The sequence below is a fragment of the Apium graveolens genome, unplaced genomic scaffold (assembly GCF_009905375.1).
Source record: "Apium graveolens cultivar Ventura unplaced genomic scaffold, ASM990537v1 ctg6556, whole genome shotgun sequence".
NCBI classification, from domain to species: domain Eukaryota; kingdom Viridiplantae; phylum Streptophyta; class Magnoliopsida; order Apiales; family Apiaceae; genus Apium; species Apium graveolens.
In genome coordinates, this window is record NW_027419586.1 from 36,384 (window position 1) to 44,143 (window position 7,760).

A 7,760-nucleotide genomic window follows, 5' to 3' on the forward strand; every position below is an offset into this window, starting at 1 on the left:
ATATAAAGAGTGTTGTTGGAGTGGATGTACCCTAAATTGTTAAATCTAATAATCTATACTCCCTCTACTTTTTTATACGTCGTTCGACTTATATGCACGCACTTCTAAGTCCATTGACCGCATAGTTAAAATAACAATTTTTAAAATTTTCTTTTTGTAAATTAAAATTTTAGTTATATAGTTTTATTTAAAAAAAATAAAAATTATTATTTTAACTATATGGTCAAAATATTTAGAAGTGTGCACAAAAATTAAACATTATATAAAATAACAGAGGAAGTATTATATTTAAGAGTAAGGACGTTAGAGATACTCTAAGACTAAGAGTGTTGTTATGTGAAGAAGAAATAGAGACTCTTAATAATATTCTTAATAATATTCATGTATTTCCATAAAAATAATATGATAATATATTAGCATATCTTATATAAAAAGGTATTGCATGTGTGTATATTAGAATGTGGGTATTTTCTATTTTCTTAGATTAGAAAATAATAAAAAGTTGTTTCAAGAATTTTTTCTTTCCTAGTTATAAATGAGAAAATCGTGTTTTCCATTTTTCTAATTTTCATTTTAAAAAATATGCAAGTTAAACATATATTCAAAATTTTCTATTTTCTAAAAAAAGTATTCTAGAAAACTGTCGAAGTAAACAGCCCATTAGTATTTTAAGAAGCCACTAAGAGTCTGAGAGTTAATTTTTTTTACTTTTTTATTTTTTGAGTTAAGAACTCAAATAAAAAATCTGTTAAATTTGCTGTTAATAAATGCAAGTCGCTAACAATCTCATGAAACAAAAAAATTAACATTTATATATCCGTTCACCGACAAACTTTCATCTTTTGCATCTTCCACCAAGGATTTTCTTTCTTTAAGAGACTATTAAAGATGCATTTACACTCTAATTTACAATGTCTTTATGACGGGGCCACTAAACTTGGTTAAAAGACATTTAAAATTCGCTTGCCAACAAACTTTCAGTGATTGCATATTCCACTAATGATTTTCTTTCTTTTTAAAAAAAAAGATATTTTCTTCCATTAACTAACCTAGATTTGCTAACTAAAAAGATTTCAGATAATGAATGTTGCAGGATTTTCTCAGCAGCATTTAAAACTCGAGACAACGGAGAGTTCACTTCAGTATTCTTATCAGTTGGGAAATTTATAGGTTCTCTATTTTCCGAAAAAAGCTTGCCAGCCCCATCTAGGAGCAAAGAAATTGATTATACCCTTTCTCTCTCGACTTTTAGCGGATGAATTAACCGCAAAACGACGGAGCGCCTACTTTTAATGGATGAATTAAAGACAACGACAGAGTTCCTAAAATATGATGTAAAGTACTCCTATATTTAACCAACAATATGATTACACAAAGTTCAATTTAGTCGTACTTCAATAAGTTACTTATATTTCTTAACGCAAGCACATTTATAGCGAGTAAATTCCAATTTAGCTCCACCTATCCCTTGTTAGGACAACTTCACCAGTTGGATTCTTAAAAAGGCAGGTGTAAAAAAAAAAGCTTCCAACAACTAATTAGAGTCGAGTAAAAGCCTTCAAACCACGTTTCCTCTCGAAATATATTGACACGACCGAATTCCTAAATAACAGCCCAAGTGAACAAACATGACACTGAGCTTCTTGTGACATTCCTTTACTTTGCCTGCATAACACATCATTTATCTCACACTTTCAAGGCACCCTGATACAAGACTTTTCTGTTCAGCTATTAGCCTATAAATCAGCTACTGCAGTTGCATGTAAAATTAAAATCTACATGGAAATTTGGAATAATATGATTAACAAATGGATAACCTATTGTACTAACAAGAAATAGGTTAAAAAGGAAACCTATATTCTTTTGTATAGCTGCACTAGAGAGTAACTTTACATCAACGCCTACAGATAGATTTAAATATGGACATACATCAGAAATAAAAGAACCTGCTTAATATAGACTTCTGGTTCTTCACGGTCTGATAACAAAAACTCAAGGTCTGCCTATACGGTATAACAATATAACCTCCAAACTGTATTAAACGTAGACTCGCCTTTACAAAAATGGCTACTCAACTGGCTTCTAGTCAAATCTGATGTGCTGTTTGGGTTTGTTTAATAGGTACTTATGTTTAGTTGCCTACCAGCCCCCTAAAGTACAGTACAGTACACAACTCCATCAGCGTCACCTGTTATGTACATCTCGTCAGTATCAACTCATTGAAAGTTAGAAAACATATCTAAAAGCTCTTACTCTTTTGTCCTTTACATTTTACAAGAAATTCATCTTTTGCTTAATATGCTCAAAATAAATTTCTTTCAAAATTTGAATGTCTAATATCATCAGGCTTTTCGTGCAAATATTATTCAAGGTGATAATAGAAAGCCAAACAGATCATCTTTCTCTGATAATTGATTTTGGAAACTTACATACAAAACCTCCCTCATATGTCCAACTCTCCAGTTTTATAGAGATAAAGCAAATACTTAGCAAACTTACTGGGCAAAAACATCAAACTGACTTGCTGGTTTCTCCACTTAATTCTCTTCTTACCACTTTCAGAATTTCAATAATCTGTAAGAGTAAGCAATCCAAAACCAAAACAGATATCAAAATCAGATTATCTATACGAAATTTAATATGTACAAGGAGAATATTCTAAAAGGACTCCTTGTCTCCTTATGTGCAAGTAATTGCCCAATTCAACAATCTTGCAAATTGTGCATAGTAGATATGTAAGGAGAATATCAAGGGAGTTGAAGTAAAATAGTATAACCTAAATTGGAATATCATCAAGCACAAGTAAATGAATTGGTCCAGCTAATCTAATCCAAGTCCCTCAATATTACCGGAGATTATAAACTACTTATTTACATATTATTCAGATGCCTTTTTTTGTTTGGGAAAGGTATGGAGTGAATTACACAGACAATGTCAAGAAATTAGTCATTGCTCTGAAGGGAATACTTTTTTTGACTAGATATAGAGTAAATTAGTGTTTTATGCCTGTTTTTGTGCGATAAAATCATTAAGCAAAATAAAGGTTGTTTTCATTAGAGAGACAAGTGAAAATCCATCTTACCCCAGGATAATGTTGCAATACCGGAGAATAATGATCAAGTGCTATGTATATCTTTTCAAGAAGACCTAAAAGTTCTTCCACTTCATCCCCAAGAAGATCAACCTGTATGGAAAGAGACTATGGTAAAGAAATGGGATGCAAAAAAAAAAAAAAATCAAATTCACTCGTATGTTTCACTACTTAATTAAGAATTTAAAAAAATATATGATAAATTTCTAAAAAAAATCCACTTCCTTACAAATATATGATAATTAGAGATAACATGACATGTAGGCTTCCAGTCTTCCCTGCTACAGTTATTTCTGCTATGGTACAATAATATTGTGCTTCTAGGCTTCTACAGCAATTTATTGTTAAAGAATCAAAAAAAATTTAGCAGGGCATGAGTTAATTTCGCAAGTACCACACCGAAGAATGTATTCCACGAATAAGGGCATTTGATTGAATATTGATATATAACTCGACGACATATATAAATCGCATAGTACACACATCATACCCTTTGTAAAAAATTATTCATGGCTTGATTTTAATAGGTGCAGAGAATTATCAAGAATGCTTTGCATGTGAGGTGTATTATAAATAAATATAAGCTCGAGACTAGCTATCATCTCACTATACCGTATATAACTGCATGTACCTGTTTATGAATAAAGGAACAGAACACTCACTTTTACCATGCAAAATGCTCTAGTAAATTTCTAACAAATATAAGACGGCAAGAATGGTGCAACATAAAAAAAAAATATGAGCTGAACCAACATGTAAAATTAGCCTCTTATTTTGCATATTTAATCAATAAAACATTTATCACAGTCACAATGCTGAAGAAGCACATCGAAAGAAGGATTTTACACACATTATACAGTATATTCAAGGGAAATATCAATTTGTAATAAACTTCAGTTTCAGGATAGATCTGTTGCTTCAGGCTTGTGCCTTTGGAAATAGTAAGTTGCGTTATTAGAACTAATCATTTGTAATTACAGTCTCTATCATGTCAACGATTTTTTAACAATTTCCTTAATTAAATCCAAAAATGCAACACCTTACCATGTTGATAGACCCAAATAAATCGTACATTAATAAATAGAAAGGTTTTTGAAATATATAGTTTAAAGCTTAGAAGTAATTCTGCAATCCATATTGCTTCTGCTTAATAAGAAAAGAGGTGTGCAAAAAGAGGTGTGCCATCCATGGATTTTTAAGATGAGATAGTACCTCCGCCTCAGCTGTTTTAAGATCAGAACATCTCTTGTCAAGCTTCTGTTTGTACTGCAATCCCGCTTTTGTAAGTACACTAGCTTTCTCAACAAGAGAATCTAGCTGAGATTTTGAGTACACCAACCTGAAAAATTACAGCACTATCTTCTTAATACACAAACATATGTTTCTCTAAAGGCAATACAATATAACATGTTTAGAATTTAATGACCATTAAATAGTGAATATTCAAGAATATTAATATAAGCAAGCAAAAAAATAAAAACGAAATACCTTGAATAGTTTAAATTGATATCCTTAGCTACTTTGTGTTCCAATTGAGTAAATTTCTTTGACATCACATCAGCAAAAGATTTATGGCTTGCATTTGTTCCCTCTCGGTCTTTTCTTTTGCCTTGAGCAATAATAAATCATTCTGCCTCACCTCGCTTAGTGCATTAAATGCCTTTTGCAATTTATTAGCCTCCTCCAGATTTTGCATTTGTAGTTTAATATGCTTTTCCAAGCTCTTTATTTCCATCTCATTTACTTCAATCTGTTCCGAAGCCTTCTTCAACTCACACTTTGCTCGATCAATTTCTAAACAGGTGTCTGAGATTTTTTGTTGTTGCTTTTTGGTGTAATCTCTCAACTCGTTAAGCTCCTGAAATTTAAGGTCAAACTGCTCAGTTTTCTTCGCTAATGTCACAGACAGTTCCTTTGCTAACTTATCTTTCTCTTCCATCAGTACTGCCAGTGACACTGCTTCTTGCTTAAATTTTTTGTTTTCTTCTACTTCCAGTCTGAGATTCTTCTCTCTCTCTAAGCATTCCATCTCAAGAGAAACTCGATTATTGTTTTCAACCAAGTATACTTGGTATAATTCTTTAAGTTGTCTGGAAGCATCCTTTATGCTTTCTCTCAACACTACTTCACCTATCTGTTGCATAATCAGTAATTCAATTTCTGAGTCCTCATGCTGATACCGGTGAGTATATTCAATAGATTTACTCTCCAATTTTTCTTGGTTAAATTGGATGTGGCCACTCAGCTCCATTAAAACACATTTATATACCTCCTCACGAACAAAAGTTTCATTGCTTGCATCTTCTATTGAGGAAGTTAAATTTGCTACCAAGTGGAAAAGATTTCCTCAGATAATGAATGTTGCAAGATCTTCTCAGCAGCATCTGAAACTTGAGAAGACAAAGAGTTCGCTTCATTATTCTTATCAATTACAAAGTCTTTAAGTTCTCGATTTTCTGAAAGAAGCTTGTCAACCCCATCTTTAAACAGCTAAAAGTGTTCTTTCTAATGCATAAAGGTTCTCATTATCAGCAAAGATACCATCAATTTTAATATAACTTCTGCAACCTTTCTCTTCAATATGTCAAATTCTTTATCCTTCCTGATTGGTAAAGATGAGCCCATTTTGTTCAAGTATTTACCCTTCAAATTAATATAATCTTCGGTCATGCGCTGCACAATGGACTCATGTTCCCTTTTAGAATTCCTCATCATAATGGCAACATGTTTCTCCAGTCCATCTCTATCCATGTGCTTAAACCTAGAAGCATCAAAGAGATCAGTCAGATCGGCTTCAGGTTCATCCACAAAACCATTTCCTTCCCGATGTGTAGTTTGAAAGGACGCAAGATTGTTTAAACCCTTCCGATGAGAATGTTCAGAATCAACAGAAGCATAAGAAACTAGATGTTCAGTTTCATGGCTGCCAAGCAACTTTACAACAACTTCTAGCTCTTTGCGCAAATTTGAAATTTCATTGAACTTCTCAAGCCATTCCTCACTTTGACTTTGAGAAAACTTAGGTTTTCGCTCTTGCAGTTTCTCTTCAAATTCCTTATTGCTACTTTCAATAACACTCCTCATCACCATCGCTTCAAGATCCCTTTGAAACTCTTGGTCCTGCCGCAACTCACTAACAGATATATTGGACAAATTAAGCATATTATCAAAGTGCTTGAAAATGGTTTCCAAGGTCCCATTTAAAACATCTACTGTTTTATCTACACCAATCAAACTTTCATTCCCATTTCCCACCAAAATGCCACTTAATCCCACCAATTCCGAACTAGAACTGATCTTCTTCATTGAATTGCACCCTCTAACACCATCAATTTCTTTCTTAAGCTTATCCAACTGCTCCCTTGCAGTACCTTTCAAGCTAATAAACGATTCTCTCATTTTCTCATGCTCCACATAACCATTTGTCAAGCTCAAATTCTTCCCATTATCCACAATTTCCTGCTCACAAACCCAATTTCATTCACACACCCACAAGACAAACTCAAAGACCCCTTCAAATTAGCCAGCTCCAATTCTTTCGCAGCTACTTTATCCTCCGCCAACTGTTCAACACCGGTAACCATACCTTTTATAACAGAATCACTCACCATCCTCGAAATAAACAAGCGCTCATTAACATCTTCCCAATACGAATCCAAATCATCTAAAAAGTCAACATCCACATCTCCGCTTCCTTTTACACCACAACTTCCCCCTCTCTCTAACCCATCATTACACTTAGTACCGCTACCATTTGAAACTATCACATAATTCAACATCTCTTGACTCTCCATCCTATAGTATCTATAAACTGAGAACACAAAAAAAACACATTTATCACTTCCTAATCAAAATTTAGTAACTACTAATCCAACATTTTAGCTCTAGCACATATTACAGTTAAATAAATCTTGATCTTGATGAATAAATACACTCCAAACCGAAGAATTTTATTCATCGAAATTATTCATTAAAATACACTATCCCTGTTATGTTAGAAAGTGGTACTAAATTGTTCATTTAACGAGAAATTGAATATTTATTTATCGAATATTCATTTATCGAGATACCAGTAACTACAGTATTAACAAATATGTCAAAACATAGTCACATACATAACCAAATCAAAAAGAGAGAAAAACACAATTAAGCTAAAAAAAGTGAACAAATTGGAAACTTACAGCGCTGTAAATAGAGAATCTGAGACGAAAAAAGCAAATCAACACTCAATTAGATTCGAAAAATCTCGCAAATTAGATCAATTTAGTGGTTGAGTTCGTTTAAAAAAGAGTTTTAAGGTGTTTCTAAATTGGGGTTTTAGGGTTTACGAGGTTATAGATACAAAAGCAGTTTAAGTAGTTTTGTTGAGAAGTCTTTAGTTTTTTTTGAGAAGTCTTTAGTTGTTGGTGTACGATGTACAAGGAAGAATGAGCGGGAGTAAATTTTGGAATGTTTGACCTGGAAAAGAATTAAATTACGGTTTTTTACCACAGGGGGTTTAGGTGATGGGAAAGTAGTTGAGGGGTAAAGTTGGCGTGTGGGTTGGGGTGAGGGTATATATTATTTGTCTTTATTAAGGTTGTGCTGAAAGCCTGAAACAGCTTGCGGCCAGATAATGTTTATCTCCAATTTTTGTATTTTTATATTTTAGTTAAATTATATTGAAAAA

At 32.8% G+C, this 7,760-nt stretch overlaps 1 pseudogene; it reads right to left on the reverse strand.

The window, feature by feature from the left end:
- Positions 1 to 1,798: 1,798 nt before the first annotated feature.
- On the reverse strand, positions 1,799 to 7,334 carry LOC141703353 (WPP domain-associated protein-like; annotated as a pseudogene).
- Between the last annotated feature and the right edge of the window lie 426 nt (positions 7,335 to 7,760).